The 17,445-nt window shown below is 42.8% G+C and overlaps 1 long non-coding RNA gene across 2 annotated transcripts in view; it reads right to left on the reverse strand.

Annotated features, from left to right (window-relative positions):
• Positions 1 to 17,445, reverse strand: part of LOC129627736 (uncharacterized) — a 42,514-nt gene that overhangs the window by 23,961 nt on the left and 1,108 nt on the right. The gene's annotated exons all lie outside the window — the stretch shown is intronic.

Genomic DNA, 17,445 nt, shown 5'->3' on the forward strand with positions numbered 1-17,445 from the left:
ATAAGGGACAGACCCGTCTGCTTATTTTGAAACCTGTGTATGTAGCTGCATGTGGTGTGGCCACATGGATCGTGCCCTGCAGGTCCAACATTACAACGTGCGATGTGTGAAGGTTGGTGTATCAGCTGCAACCCCTCCTCCCCCCAAATATGAAAATCTGAGAAAACGTAAGCATTAAAATGTAAGGTTTCCCTGGTGGCTCAGATGGTAAAGAATATGCCTGCAATGTAGGAGATCTGGGTTCAATCCCTGGGTCAGGAAGATCCCATGGAGAAGGGAATGGCTACCCACTCTAGTATTCATGCCCAGAAAATTCCATGGGCAGAGGGACCTAGTGGGCTAGGGTCCATGGGTCACAAAGAGCTAGACATAGCTGAGCAACTAACACTTTCACTTCTTTATCACTTTCAAGCATTATTTATAACTTACTATTCAATGAGAAAATTCTGTTGAGAATATCTGAAACAAGGAGTAACCTGTTCGTGTTTCCCCAAGAACACAAATGTGCACACAGCACTGCCCTTAATCCAATTTAAATGAAACACGTTAAGCAAAAGGGGAAAAAAAGGTCATCAAAATGTGAACCTTTATAGAGTGGCATACACAATGTGCATTCCAAGTGTGAGTATAGGCTTTTAACATGGAATCGTCTTCCTTTATAACTTTAGGTTATTATAAATATAATCTAAACAAATATAACTTGGGAAACTAGAAAACAATCACAAATTTTAAAATGCTGACTAATAGGAAATTAATATAATTATATTACACACAACTTTATGTCCTCTCAAAACTGTAGAGAAACAAAAAATTACAAAGGAAGAACAAACCAAATTTCATGCCTACTAACTCTAACAAAAGAACTGGACTTGAATTGTTGTCTTTTTAATTTTATTTTCCCAGTACGTTATTTTTTTTCATATGTTACAAAAGCATTGGCCCACAAAGGACTCGTAAGATTTTTAATGGCCTTTCTTCACTGACAGCCTGTGACTCACAGGGCTGGAGGCCAGTGATCCTGATACAGGACTCGGTGTTGAACCAGGCAAGCTGCCTCACACCCACAGACAGCAAGCTCATGGACCACACCTCTTGGGATGCTACCTGAAATCTGGACTCCTGATTTGTTTCTTAGGAATCCAGCTCCACAGTTAGGCCAATTTCCCCAGATTTGAAACTTTATATAAGAATGATTTCCTTCTCAGGAAAGCTAACTAGAGAAGCATTTTCATTGTATTTGAATTGTAATAACAGATCTGATGGCTGTACAACAGAGTGTTAGTGAGTTTATGCACACAGTGAAAATCCACTGCCTAAAGGAACAAGTCATGTGCTTCCCTAATATTTTCACATATAAATTCAGCTGACAGCTGAGTAAATTCCCATATAAATTCAGCTGACAGCTGAGTGAATTCCCATATAAATTCAGCTGACAGCTGAGTGAATTTATATTGGGAAAATATTAGGGAAGCACATGACTTGTTCCTTTAGGCAGTGGATTTTCACTGTGTGCATAAACTCACTAACACTCTGTTGTACAGCCATCAGATCTGTTATTACAATTCAAATACAATGAAAATGCTTCTCTAGTTAGCTTTCCTGAGAAGGAAATCATTCTTATATAAAGTTTCAAATCTGGGGAAATTGGCCTAACTGTGGAGCCGGATTCCTAAGAAACAAATCAAGAGTCCAGATTTCAGGTAGCATCCCAAGAGGTGTGGTCCATGAGCTTGCTGTCTGTGGGTGTGAGGCAGCTTGCCTGGTTCAACACCGAGTCCTGTATCAGGATCACTGGCCTCCAGCCCTGTGATTCACAGGCTGTCGGTGAAGAAAGGCCATTAAAAATCTTACGAGTCCATTGTGGGCCAACGCTTTTGTAAAACATCCGACTCTTTGCTACCCTTGACGGGCTAGGCTCCTCTCCCCATGGCACTCTCCAAGCAAGAATACTGGAGTGGGTTGCTGTTCCCTTCCCCAGGGGATCTTCCCCACCAGGGATCGAACCTGGGTCTCCTGTATTGCAGGTGGATGCTTTACCATCTCAGCCACAGAGGAAGTTTACTCAGTTACTTATATGCAAACCCTAGAAGATTGGGATGTGCTTATTTTAATAAATGGACTAGAAATGTATCTGCTTCAAGGTATCTTTATACAGCAACTGAACAAGAGAAAACAGGAAACAGCTGGCCACTTTGGGGTGCCCAGAAAGCTGCCTCAGGAGGCGGCCTGCACTGCTCAGGTGCTACCCCAGAAAGGCAGCAGATTCTGTGAATCTGCCGGCACTCTCTTACAGGGGCCATACCACTCTTCCGACGGCTTCAGTTTTTGAGGACTCAAGTAGGCACCGATCAATGGACTTCTCTTGAATTAACTGATTAAGTAACTAATTTGGCTGCACCAGGCCTTGGTTGCGGCGCTCGGGCTCAGGGGTGACAGTGGGGGCCCAGTCACCCCGTGGCGTGTGCGATCGTGGTTCCTTGACAAGGGGTCAAAACCCACGTCCCCTGCACTGCAAGGGAGATTCTTAACCACCGGACCAGGAGGGACGTCCCAGATTAGTGTACTTCTAAAATGATAATTCAGTGACAATAATGCCAGTGAGATATTATGTATAATCGCAACAGTGATCTGGCAAGAAAAATTAAATGCAACCACCATCTACTGGTTTGAGAAATGGAGCCACAGTTGACTGAGAAATTAATAAGACTGGTGTAAACAACATGAGAATACTTGAAATCCTGCTGAATGTTTATTGTAAAAGGTAAGTGTATTATGTTTTCAATAAAAAGAAAGTAGCTCTTTTTAAAAAGGCATGTTAGTCTTTGATTTGAGAATGAATATTCACAAAATATAACTCAGCAGTTCATGCATCAGCATCTTATTTTCCTTCTAGGAAACAAAGGGATGTGATGAAGAAAGCAGCGTAGCAAAGAAATTTGTGTTATGACAGCAACTCAAGGCAGCAAGTACTCTTAAGACACAGAACCTACTCAGAGAATTCCATCCAAAAAATGTTGAAAGGAAAATACTTGTAAACACCCAGCTGTGGATGTGACTGGTGGAGGCAGTCAGGTCCAATGCTGTAAAGAACAATATTGCATAGGAACCTGGGATGTTAGGTCCATGAATCAAAGTAAATTAGAAATGGTCAAACAGGAGATGGCAAGAGTGAACACTGACATTTTAGAAATCGGTGAACTAAAATGGACCAGAACGGGCAAATTTATTCAAATGACCATTATAACTACAACTGTGGGCAGGAACCCCTTAGAAGAAATGGAGCAGCCCTCATAGTTAACAAGAGTCCAAAATGCAGCACTCGGTGCAATCTCGAAACAACAGAATGACCTCTGTTCATTTCCAAGGCAAATCATTTAATATCATGGTAATCCAAGTCTATGCCCCAACCAGTAATGCAGAAGAAGCTGAAGTTGAATGGTTCTATGAAGACCTGCAAGGCCTTCTAGAATTAACACACAAAAAAGATGTCCTTTTCATCATAGGGGACTGCAATACAAAAGTAGGAAGTCAAGAGATCCCTGGAGTAACATGAAAGTTTGGCCTTGGTATACAAAAGAAAGAAGGGCCAAGGCTAACAGAGATTTGCCAAGAACACACTGGTCAGAGCAAACACCCTCTTCCAACAACACAAGAGAAGACTCTACACATGGACATCACCAGATGGTCGACACTGAAATCAGATTGATTATATTCTTTGCAGCCAAAGATGGAGAAGCTCTATACAGTCAGCAAAAACAAGACCAGGAGCTGACTGTGGCTCAGATCATGAATTTTTTCTTGTAAAATTCAGTCTTAAATTGAAGAAGGAGGGAAAACCAATATACCATTCAGGTATGAGTTAAATAAAATCCTTTATGATTATACAGTGGAAGTGGCAAACAGATTCACGGAATTAGAGCTAACAGAGTGCCTGAAGAATGATGGGTGAAAGTTGGTAAAACTGTACAGGAGGCTGTCATCAAAACCATCCCCAAGAAAAAGAAATGCAAAAAGGCAAAATGGTTCTCTGAGGAGGCCTTACAAAGATCCGAAAAAGAGAGAGAAGCAAAAGGCAAAGGAGAAAAGGAAAGCCATATTCACCTGAATGCAGTGTTCCAAAGAACAGCAAGGAGCGATAAGAAAGTCTTCCTAAGTGATCAATGCAAAGAAATAGAGGAAAACAATAAAATGGGAAAGACCAGAGAGCTCTTCAAGAAAATTAAAGATACCAAGGGGACATTTCATGCAAAAGAGGGTACAATGAAAGACTGAAACGGTATGGACCTAACAGAAGCAGAAGATATTAAGACATGGAAGAATACACAGAGGACCTATACAAAAAAGATCTTTATGACCCAGATAACCACAATGGCGGGATGATCCATGTAGAGCCAGACACTGTGAAGTGCAAGGTCAACTCAACCTTACAAAGCATCACTATGAACAAACCTAGTGGAGGTGATGGAATTCCAGTTGAGCAATTTTAAATCCTAAAAGATGATGCTGTGAAAGTCAGTCAGGTAGTCACTTCAGTCACTCAGTCATGTCTGACTCTTTGTGATCCCATGAACTGCAGCATGCCAGGCCTCCCTGTCCATCACCAACTCCCAGAGTTTACTCAAACTCATGCCCATTGAGTTGGTGATGGCATTCAACCATCTCATCCCCTGTCATCCCCTTCTCCTCCTGCCCTCAATCTTTCCCAGCATCAGGGTCTTTTCAAATGAGTCAGTTCTTTGTATCAGGTGGCCAAAGTATTGGAGGTTCAGCTTCAACATCAGTCCTTCCAATGAATATTCAGCACCGATTTCCTTTAGGATGGATTGGTTGGATCTCCTTGCAGTCCAAGGGACTCTCAAGAGTCTTCTCCAACACCACAGTTCAAAAACATCAATTCCTCAGTGCTCAGATTTCTTTATAGTCCAACTCTCACATTCATACATGACTCCTGGAAAAACCGTAGCCTTGACTAGATGGACCTTTGTTGGCAAAGTAATGTCTATGCTTTTTTAAATGCTGTCTAGGTTGGTCATAACTTTTCCAAGGAGTAAGCGTCTGTTAATTTCGTGGCTGCAGTTACCATCTACAGTAATTTTGGAGCCCAGAAAAATAAAGTCAGCCACTGTTTTCACTGTTTCTCCCTTTATTTGCCATGAAGTGATGGGACAGATGTCCTGATCTTTGTTTTCTGAATATTGAGCTTTAAGCCAACTGCACTCAATATGCCAGCAAATTAGGCAAACTCGGCAGCTGCCAAAGGACTGGAAAAGGTCAGTTTTCATTCTAATCCCAAAGAAAGACATTGACAAAGAATGTTCAAACTACTGCACAATTGCACTCATCTCACATGCCAGCAAAAAATGCTCAAAATTATCCAAGCTAGGCTTCAACAGTATGTGAACCAAAAACTTCCAGATGTTCAAGCTGGATTTAGAAAAGGCTGAGGAACCAAAGACCAAATTGCCATCACCCGTTGGATCACAGAAAAAGCAAGAGTTCCAGAAAAACATCTACTTCTGCTTTACTGAGTACGCCAAAACCTTTGGCTGCGTGGGTCAAAACAAACTGAAGAAAATCCTTAAAGGTAGGGGAATAGCAGACTACCTTACCTGCCTCCTGAGAAATTTGTATGCAGGTCAATAAGCAACAGTTAGAACCAGAAAACAGACTGGTTCAAAATCTGGAAAGGAGTATGTCAAGGCTGTATATTGTCACCCTGATTATTTAACTTATATGCAGAGTACATTATGAGAAACGCTGGGCTGGATGAAGCACAAGCTGGAATCAAGATTGCCGGGAGATATATCAATAAACTCAGATATGCAGATGACATCTGCCTTATGGCAGAAAGCAAAGAAGAACTAAAGAGCCTCTTGATGAAAGTGGAAGAGGAGCATCAAAACATTGGCTTAAAGCTCAACATTCAGAAAACTAAGATCATGGAATCTGGTCCCATCACTTCATGGCAAGTAGATGGGGAAATAATGGAAACAGTGAGACTTTATTTTCTTGGGCTCCAAAATCACTGCAGATGGTGACTGCAGCCATGAAATTAAAAGACACTTGTTCCCTGGGAGAAAAGCCATGACCAACCTAAACAGCATATTAAAAAGCAGAGACATTACTTTGCCAACAAGGGTCCGTCTAGTCAAGGCTATGGTTTATCCAGTAGTCACGTAAGGATGTGAGAGTTGGACTATAAAGAGAACTGAGTGCTGAAGAATTGATGCTTTGAACTCTGGTATTGGAGAAGACTCTTGAGAGAGTCCCTTGGACTGCAAGGAGATCCAACCAGTCCATCCCAAAGGAAATCAGTCCTGAATATTCATTGGAAGGACTGATGCTGAAGCTGAAGCTCCAAAACTTTGCTCACCTGATGTGAAGAACTGACTCATTAGAAAAGACCCTGATGCTGGGAAAGATTGAAGGTTGGAGGAGAAGGGGATGACAGAGGATGAGATGGTTAGATGGCATCACCAATTTGATGGACATGAGCTTGTGCAAACTCTGGAAGTTGGTGATGGACAGAGGAGCCTGGCATGCTGCAGTCATGGGGTCACAAAGAGTCGGTCAGGACTAGCAACTGAACTGAACTGAATGCATATATATGGAATCTAGAAAAATGATACTGATGAACCTATCTGCAGGACAGCAACAGAGATACAGATATAGAGTACAGACTTGTGGGCACAGCAAGGGGAAGCAGAGGGTGGGACGAATTGAGACAGTAGTACTGACACATTCATATTCAGTTCAGTTCAGTTCAGTTCAGTCGCTCAGTCGTGTCCGACTCTTTGCGACCCCATGAATCGCAGCACGCCAGGCCTCCCTGTCCATCACCAACTCCCAGAGTTCACTCAGACTCACGTCCATCGAGTCAGTGATGCCATCCAGTCATCTCATCCTCTGTTGTCCCCTTCTCCTCCTGCCCCCAATCCCTCCCAGCATCAGAGTCTTCCAATGAGTCAACTCTTCGCATGAGGTGGCCAAAGTACTGGAGTTTCAGCTTTAGCATCAGTCCTTCCAAAAAATAGATAACCAGTGAGAATTTGACGCATGATGCAAGGAGCTCAACCTGGTGCTCTGAGACAACCTAGAGAGGTGGATGAGGTGGGAGGTTCAGGATGGAGGGGACATATGTATACCTATGGCTGAGCCATGTGGATGTACGGTATAAAGCAACACAGCTTGTAAAGCAATTATCCTCCAATTAAAAATAAATAAAATGTAAAAACCCAGAAAAAAAAAGAAATACCATATGATCCAGGAATTCCATGCCTGGGCATATACTCTCCCCCCCCACAAAAAAAAAAAAAAAAACCCAAAACACTAAATTGAAAGAATGCATGTGATAGCTTATGGTGAACGGGGCTGAGTTCGTGGTCTCTGAAAGAGAAACTTTCACTCCAGAGCCAAAGACGCAGTCTCTGTCACTCAGAGCTTTGTATAGCAGAGATTTCATTAAAGTGAAAGTGACAGAAAAAGTTTCCAGCACAAAGCACTTGAAACAGGCTGTTGTGAAAGAGGGTAGAAGAGTACCTGCCTCACTAGTTTGAGCCCAACGTTTTACACTTTCCAATTAGCTGATAAGAATAGACACAAAGAACACCTCAAGGTTGTGAAAGTTTTATCAGACCTTTTCTCACAACATACAATTAGAGATAATATTAGCATAAGATAAGCCAGAAACGGCTCTGGGCACATGAGAAAGCAGTGAATTAGAAAACAGACTTCCAGGCAAGATTTGTTACAATTATAATCATTAACATGAAGCCTAAGAAAAGCATTTTCCATGAGTAAGATACATTGTGCTTAAAGAAACACCAGTTTTCAAATGAAATACGCTGTTTAAAATTAACACAGAGCCTAGGAAAACATGCCCTATGTGACCAAGGCAGAGGAAGTGGAAGAAAAAGAACGCTTGCCTCCTCCTCCTTAAGGGGGCCATGGACTCCCTATCAACCTGCCTCAGCTTTAACTCTCTCACATGCTCCCCAGTGTTCACAGCAGCATTATTTACTGTAGTCAGGACAAGGAAGCAACCTAAATGTTCATCAACAGATGATGCATAAGGAAGATACGGTATATATCCACAATGAAATCCTCAGCCATAAAAACCAATATTTTGCCATTTGCAGCAACATGCATGGACTTAGAGAGTGTTATGTTAAGTGAAATAAGACAAAGAAAGATAACTACTATATGATATTTACATTATTTAAAGATAAATACATCAAAAAGATAATAAATACATCATTTATACATGGAACTGAAAAAACATAATGAAACTAGTAAATGGAATCAAAAGGAAGCAAACTCACAGATATAGAGAACAAACTACTGGTTACCAGTGTGGGGAGGTGGGGGTGTCACAAAATACCTGTGCGGGAATGAGAGGTTCAAACTGCTGGGTGTGAGACAGGCTCAAGGATGTGCTACAAAACAAGAGGGGTGCAGCCATAATTGTGTACTGAGTGTAAATGGCAAGTGACCTTTAAAAACTGTATATGAATAAAAACTTTTTAAAAAGTATACTTAAGCCAGAAAACAACAAAAAAAGAATTACCTTTCTAAAATCCATAAATGTATCTTAGATATGCACATATCATTCCTTCATGCCAGGCCTACACAACATTCCAGGAAACTCTTTTTCCCAGAGCGTGGGATGGACTTGATCTCCCTGGAGAAAGGGTATTCTCCTCATTTGTGCACAGACTATAACCAGGCTCCTGCTCTGTAAGAAGGATTGAAGAAAACAGAAGACTATCTGAACAGCCTCAGGACTTGAAGCTTGGGGGAGAGCTTGGAGGCAATATCTGGGGCCAAGTGGCCTCTTCCCAGAGAAGCAACAGCAAGCCTGAGCAGCCTAAGACATGGACAGAATGTGGATGCCCCACACATGCAGCAGCAGCTCAGCAGAGGCCTCATAAGCTAGAGAACAATGTGGAAATTCTGGGGACTCCCAGAAATACTTTGCAAGTGGCAATGTGCAAAGAGCTGAGGTGTACCTGGCAGCTTCGTTCATCTGACAACCTTAAATAGGACTGTGTGGGCGTGTCAGCTCACGGTGACCAGTATGTTCTCTTGGCAAAACTCTGCTAGCCTTGTCCTGCTTCATTTTGTACTCCAAGGCCAAATCTGCCTGTTTCTCCAGACCAGAGAACAAACTGCTCATAGCAAACACCCTCTTCCAAAAACACAAGACAAGACTCTACACAGGGACATCACCAGATGGTCAATTCTGAAATCAGATAACCACGATGGTTTGATCACCGACCTAATGCCAGACATCCTGGAATGGGAAGTCAAGTGGGCCTTAGCAAGCATCACTACAAACAAAGCTAGTGGAGGTGATGGAATTCCAGTTGAGCTATTCCAAATCCTAAAAGATGATGCTGTGTGAAAGTACTATACTCAATATGCCAGCAAATTTGGAAAACTCAGCAGTGGCCACAGGACTGGAAAAGGTCAGTCTTCATTCCAATCCCAAAGAAAGGCAATGCCAAAGAATGCTCAAACTACCATACAATTGCATTCATCTCACATGGTAGCAAAATAATGTTGAAAATTCTCCAAGCCAGGCTTCAACAGTACGTGAACCATAAACTTCCAGATGTTCAGCTGGATTTAGAAAAGGCAGAGGAACCAGAGATCAAATAGTCAACATCCGTTGGATCACAGAAAAAGCAAGAGAGTTCCAGAAAAAAAAATCTATTTCTGCTTTATTAACTATTTCAAAGCCTTTGACTATGTGGATCAAAACAAACTGTGGAAAATTCTGAAAGAGATTGAAATACCAGACCATGTGACCTGCCTCTTGAGAAATCTGTAAACAGGTCAGGAAGCAATAGTTAGAACTGGACATGGAACAAGAGACTGGTTCCAAGTAGGGAAAGGAGTACATCAAGGCTGTATACTGTCACCCTGCTTATTTAACTTATATGCAGAGTACATCATGAGAAACGCTGGACAGGTGGAAGCATAAGCTGGAATCAAGATTGCCGGGAGAAATATCAATAACCTCAGATATGCAGATGACACCACCCTTATGGCAGAAAGTGAAGAGGAACTAAAGAGCCTCTTGATGAAAGTGAAAGTGGAGAGTGAAAAGGTTGGCCTAAAGCTGAACATTCAGAAAACGAAGATCATGGCATCCTGTCCCATCACGTCATGGGAAATAGATGGGGAAACAGTGGAAACAGTGTCAGACTTTATTTTGGGGGGCTCCAAAATCACTGCAGATGGTGACTGCAGCCATGAAATTAAAAGATGCTTACTCCTTGGAAGAAAAGTTATGACCAACCTAGATAGCATATTCAAAAGCAGAGACATTACTTTGCCAACAAGTCCGTCTAGTCAAGGCTATGGTTTTTCCTGTGGTCATGTATGGATGTAAGAGTTGGACTGTGAAGAAGGCTGAGTGCTGAAGAATTGATGCTTTTGAACTGTGGTGTTGGAGAAGACTCTTGAGAGTCCCTTGGACTGCAAGGAGATCCAACCAGTCCATTCTGAAGGAAATGAGCCCTGGGATTTCTTTGGAAGGAATGATGCTAAAGCTGAAACTCCAGTACTTTGGCCACCTTGTACCAAGAGTTGACTTATTGGAAAAGACTCTGATGCTTGGAGGGATTGGGGGCAGAAGGAGAAGGGGACAACAGAGGATGAGATGGCTGGATGGCATCACAGACTTGATGGACGTGAGTCTGAGTGAACTCCGGGAGTTCATGATGGACAAGGAGGCCTGGCGTGCTGCAATTCATGGGATTGCAAAGAGTCGGACACGACTGAGCGACTGAACTGAACTGTACTGAACTGATATATACACACAATGGAATACTGCTGCTGCTGCTGCTGCTAAGTCGCTTCAGTCGTGTCCGACTTTGCGTGACCCCATAGACGGCAGCCCACCAGGCTCCCCCGTCCCTGGGATTCTCCAGGCAAGAACACTGGAGTGGGTTGCCATTTCCTTCTCCAATGCATGAAAGTGAAAAGTGTATGCTTGGGGCTAGTGCACTGGGACGACCCAGAGGGATGGTATGGGGAGGGAGGAGGCAGGAGGGTTCAGGATGGGGAACACATGTATACCTGTGGCGGATTCATTTTGATATTTGGCAAAACTAATACAATTATGTAAAGTTTAAAAATAAAATAAAATTAAAAAAAAGTGTAAATGAAGTCGTTCAGTCGTGTCCAACTCTTAGCGACCCCATGGACTGCAGCCTATCAGGCTCCTCCACCCATGGGATTTTCCAGGCAAGAGTACTGGAGTGGGTTGCCATTGCCTTCTCTGTCAATGGAATACTACTCAGTCATAAAAAAGAATGAACTTTTGCCAACTTCAATAACTTGGATAGACTTGGAGGGCATTATGCTATGTGAAATGTCAATCAGAGAAAGATAAATAATGTATAATATAACTTATCTGTATAAAAAATACTACAAAAAGTGAGTATAATAAAAAAGAAGCAAACTCTCAGATATACAGAACAAACTAGTGGTTACCAGGAGCTACGGGAAAGTGAAAGTGTTAGTTGCTCAGTTGTGTCTGACTCTTCGCAACCCCATGGACTACAGCCTGCCAGGCCCCTCTGTCCATGGAATTCTCCAGCAAGAATACTAGAATGGGTAGCCATTCCCTTCTCCAGGGGATCTTCCTGACCCAGGAATCAAACCCAGGTCTCCCACATTGCAGGGAGATTCTTAACCATTTGAACCACCAGGGAAGTAGGGAGGGGAGTGGGATTATATAGATGTGGGAGAGCAGGAAGTACAAACCACTGGATTTAAGATAGATTCAAAAATGTATTGTACAACATGGGACTATAGTCAATATTTTGTAATAACTCTAAACAGAAATCAATCTTTAAAAACTATATAGAATTTTTTAAAGATTAAAAAAAAATCTACATGTGGAATGAGTCTCACTGAAAACTAACTGGAAACTGGTACAAGGACACCTTTACAACCAAAGCTGTAAGAAAGATACACATGTAATTGGATAAAAAAGAAAGAGATCAGGTCAGGATCTGTGACGCAGGTGACTCAGAGGCAAAGGGAGATTACACAGGGAGACTCCCACCCTGAGAAGTGAGGGTGCAGGCCACTTACTGGGCACCCCTCACCAGAGGCCGGGCCCAGGGAAGATGAGTCTCCTTGGCTGGTTGGAGGGCTGCTGGGACTAACAGGAGGGCTGTGGGAAGTCTGGTCTCTGCCTGTGAGGAGCATCAGAGCACTAGCTTGCCCCTGAGGCAAAGAGGAGAGGGGGGATTGAGGACTGCTCTAGTGGAGGCCATGTCCTGCAACTGCCCGAGCACCAAGTAGGCCCTCCTGAGCCTAGGGAACACTCCAGCCCTGTTTACTCCACATCACAGCTCTACACTGGACCTACGAGGGCTGCCATGACCAAGGAGAGTGTGCACCCAGGGACTCAGAGGCTGGATAGCATCTGAGCAGGGCAAGGGCAACAGCTGCTGGGCAGCAACTGCCTGCACCACCCCTGCTGCTTCAGCACTGCTCGGCTGTGGGGCAAGGACCCCAGTGCTCAGAGAGAGGATGTGGGCACTTAAAGGGAACAGAGCCGACTCTGGGCTCAGGGCTTCCGCCCCCAGCGACTTGGGACCTGAACCCCTTGCCCCTGATGGGGCAGTGTTGGCCACTGAGTAGCAGGGAACCCCACCTCACACTCAGCAACGGCTCTAGTTCCTCGATCTTGAGCCTGCCAAGAATGAATCAGGAAGACAAAGACAGTATAAACAGACCAATCACTAGTCCTGAAGCTGCATTCCTAATTTTAAAAACTCCCAGCAAACAGAAGTCTAGGATAAGATGACTTCAAAGGGAAATTCTACCAATCTTATAAAGAAGTGATAGTTATCACTTCTTGAACTGTTTGGAAAACTCGAAGCAGAAACAACACTCTCAAATTTATTTTACATGGCCACCATTACCCTGATACCAAAACTAGACAAAGACATCTATTCATACCTATGTTCATACTGAATACATGTGAATGAATATGTAGTCATACTCACTGAATTAAGATAAATATATATTTGAAACCCCATCCAAGAAAATCATCAAATCTACAATAATTTCCAGAGACTTCCAGCTAAACTTCACTTCCCTCAAATCACTCATGACAGCAAGTTACAACAGGCCACCATCGCATCAGAACTCTTATTCCTACTAAATCCATAATCTTGAGGTTGAAGACACATTCAAGGCAGATTCCTCTTTTTCTTAGCACATGCATGCTAAGTCGCTTCAGTCAATATCTGACGCTTGCAGTCCTACAGACTGTAACCCACCAGACTCCTCTGTCCATGGGATTCTCCAGGCAAGGATACTGGAGTGGGTTGCCATGCCCCCCTCCTCCAGGGAATCTTCCAGACCCAGGGATCAAACCCACATCTCCTGTGGCTTCAATAATCCGGAAAAACCCCTTCTTTAGCACACATTATGCTTAGTATTCCTGCCTCTTGATAAATCTGTATGGAGGTCAGGAAGCAACAGTTAGAACTGTACATGGAACAACAGACTGGTTCCAAATAGGAAAAGGAGTATGTTAAGGCTGTATATTGTCACCCTGCTTATTTAACTTATATGCAGAGTACATCATGAGAAACGCTGGGCTGGAAGAAGCACAAGCTGGGATCAAAATTGCCGGGAGAAATATCAATAACCTCAGATATGCAGATGACACCACCCTTATGGCAGAAAGTGAAGAGGAACTAAAAAACCTCTTGATGAAGGTAAAAGTGGAGAGTGAAAAAGCTGGCTTAAAAAGCTCAACATTCAGAAAACTAAGATCATGGCATCCGGTCCCATCATTTCATGGCAAATAGATGGGGAAACAGTGGAAACAGTGGCTGACTTTATTTTTTGGGGCTCCAAAGTCACTGTAGATGGTGACTGCAGCCATGAAACCAAAAGACGCTTACTCCTTGGAAGAAAAGTTATGACCAACCTAGATAGCATATTCAAAAGTAGAGACATTATTTTGCCAACAAAGGTCCGTCTAGTCAAGGCTATGGTTTTTCCTGTGGTCATGTATGGATGTGAGAGTTGGACTGTGAAAAAGGCTGAGCGCCGAAGAATTGATGCTTTTGAACTGTGGTGTTGGAGAAGACTCTTGGACTGCAAGGAGATCCAACCAGTCCATTCTGAAGGAGATCAGCCCTGGGATTTCTTTGCAAGGAATGATGCTAAAGCTGAAACTCCAGTATTTTGGCCACCTCATGTGAAGAGTTGACTCATTAGAAAAGACCCTGATGCTGGGAGGGATTGGGGGCAGGAGGAGAAGGGGACAACAGAGAATGAGATGACTGGATGGCATCACTGACTTGATGGACGTGAGTCTGAGTGAACTCCAGGAGTTGATGATGGACAGGGAGGCCTGGTGTGTTGCAATTCATGGGGTCGCAAAGAGCTGGACACGACTGAGCAACTGAACTGAACTGAATGCTTAGTATTGTCAGAACCCTCTCTTCTCACAACAGGTAAAGTGCAAAAGAAAATACAAATGTTAGAAAACAAAGTGCCTCATTACATAAAAATAAAATACCCTCATCTTTGCATAAAATGTTCCCTTGGTATCTTTAATTTTCTTGAAGAGATCTTTAGTCTTTCCCATTCTATTGTTTTCCTTTATTTCTTTGCATTGATCACTGAGGAAAACTTTCTTATCTCTCCTTGCTATTCTTTGAACTCTGCATTCAAATGGGTATATCTTTCCTTTTCTTCTTTGCTTTTCACTTCCCTTCTTTTCACAGCTATTTGTAAGGCCTCCTCAGACAGCCATTTTGCTTTTCTGCATTTCTTTTTCTTGGGGATGGTGTTGATTCATGTCTCCTGTACAGTGTCATGAACCTCCACCCATAGTTCATCAGGTACTCTGTCTATCAGATCTAGTCCCTTAAATCTATTTCTCACTTCCACTGCATAGTCATAGGGGATTTGACTTAGGTCATACCTGAATGGTCTAGTGGTTTTCTCCACTTTCCTCAATTTCAGTCTGAATTTGGCAATAAGGAGTTCATGATCTGAGCCATAGTCCACTCCCAGTCTTGTTTTTGCTGACTGTACAGAGCTTCTCCATCTTTGGCTGCAAAGAATTTGGCTGCAAAGAATATAATCAATCTGATTTCGGTGTTGACCATCTGGTGATGTCCATGTGTAGAGTCTTCTCTTGTGTTGTTGGAAGAGGGTGTTTGCTATGATCAGTGCGTTCTCTTGGCAAAACTCTATTAGCTTTTGCCCTGCTTCATTCTGTACTCCAAGGCCTGTTACTCCAGGTGTTTCTTGACTTCCTACTTTTGCATTCCAGTCCCCTATAATGAAAAGGACATCTTTTTTAGGTGTTAGTTCTAGAAGGTCTTGTAGGTCTTCATAGAACTGTTCAACTTCAGCGTCTTCTGAGTTACTGGTCAAGGCATAGACTTGGACTACCATGGTATTGAATGGTTTTCCTTGGAAACGAATAGAGATCATTCTGTCGTTTTTGAGATTGCATCCAAGTACTGCATTTCGGACTCTTTCGTTAACTATGATGGCTATTCCATTTCTTCTAAGGGATTCCTGCCCACAGTAGTAGACATAATGGTCGTCGGAGTTAAATTCATCCATTCTAGTCCATCTTAGTTCACTGATTCCTAGAATGTCGATGTTCACTCTTGTCATCCTCCGTTTGACCACCTCCAATTTGCTTTGATTCATGGACCTAACATTCCAGGTTCCTATGCAATATTGCTCTTTACAGCATCAAACTTGCTTCTATCACCAGTCAGATAATCACGATGGTGTGATCACACATGTAGAGCCAGACATCCTGGAATGTGAAGTCAAGTGGGCCTTAGAAAGCATCACTACGAACAAAGCTAGTGGAGATGATGGAATTCCAGTTGAGCTATTTCAAATTCTAAAAGATGATGCTGTGAAAATACTGCACTCAATATGTCAGCAAATTTGGAAAACTCAGCAGTAGCCACAGGACTGGAAAATGTCAGTTTTCATTCCAATCCCAAAGAAAGGTAGTGCCAAAGAATGCTCAAACTACCGCACAATTGCACTCATCTCACACGCTAGTAAAGTGATGCTTGAAATTCTCCAAGCCAGGCTTCAGTGAACCGTGAACTTCCAGATGTTCAAGCTGGTTTTAGAAAAGGCAGAGGAACCAGAGATCAAACTGCTGACATCTGCTGGATCATTGAAAAAGCAAGAGTTCCAGAAAAACAGCTATTTCTGCTTTATTGACTATGTCAAAGCCTTTGACTGTGTGGATCACAACAAACTGTGGAAAATTCTGAAAGAGATTGGAATACCAGACCACCTGACCTGCCTCTTGAGAAATCTGTATGCAAGTCAGGAAGCAACAGTTAGAACTGAACATGGACGAACAGACTGGTTCCAAATAGGAAAAAGAGTACGTCAAGGCTGTACATTGTCACCCTGCTTATTTAACTTATATGCAGAGTACATCATGAGAAACGCTGGGCTGGAAGAAGCACAAGCTGGGATCAAAATTGCCGGGAGAAATATCAATAACCTCAGATATGCAGATGACACCACCCTTATGGCAGAAAGTGAAGAGGAACTAAAAAGCCTCTTGATGAAAGTGAAAGAGGAGAGTGAAAAAGTTGGCTTAAAGCTCAACATTCAGAAAACGAAGATCATGGCATCCGGTCCCATCACTTCATGGCAAATAGATGGGGAAACAGTGGAAACAGTGGCTGATTTATTTTTCTGGGCTCCAAAATCACTGCAGATGGTGATTACAGCCATGAAATTAAAAGGCGCTTACTCCTTGGAAGGAAAGTTATGACCTACCTATACAGCATATTAAAAAGCAGAGACATTACTTTGCCAACAAAGGTCCATCTAGTCAAGGCCATGGTTTTTCCAGTGGTCATGTATGGATGTGAGAGTTGAACTATCAAGAAAGCTGAGCACCAAAAAATTGATGCTTCTGAACTGTGGTGTTGGAGAAGACTCTTGAGAGTCCCTTGGACTACAAGTAGATCCAACCAGTCCATCCTAAAGGAGATCAGTCCTGGGTGTTCATTGGAAGGACTGATGTTGAAGCTGAAACTCTAATACTTTGGCCACCTGATGCAAAGAGCTGACTCATTTGAAAAGACTCTGATGCTGGGAATGATTGAGGGCAGGAGGAGAAGGGGACGACAGAGCATGAGATTGTTGGATGGCATCACCGACTCAATGGACATGGGTGTGGGTGGACTCTGGGAGTTGGTGATCGATAGGGAGGCCTGGTGTGCTGCAGTTCATGGGGTCGCAAAGAGTCAGACATGACTGGGCGACTGAACTGAACTGAAAATACCCTAAATGACATACCAACCAAAAGAAAATGTAAAAGTTTTAGGAAAGCCTGCAATATGTTTTTCTTTTGAATGAGGAGACTTTAGAGTCACAATGTAAGAAAGCTAGCCA

The sequence above is a fragment of the Bubalus kerabau genome, chromosome 15 (genome assembly GCF_029407905.1).
Source record: "Bubalus kerabau isolate K-KA32 ecotype Philippines breed swamp buffalo chromosome 15, PCC_UOA_SB_1v2, whole genome shotgun sequence".
Lineage (NCBI taxonomy): Eukaryota > Metazoa > Chordata > Mammalia > Artiodactyla > Bovidae > Bubalus > Bubalus kerabau.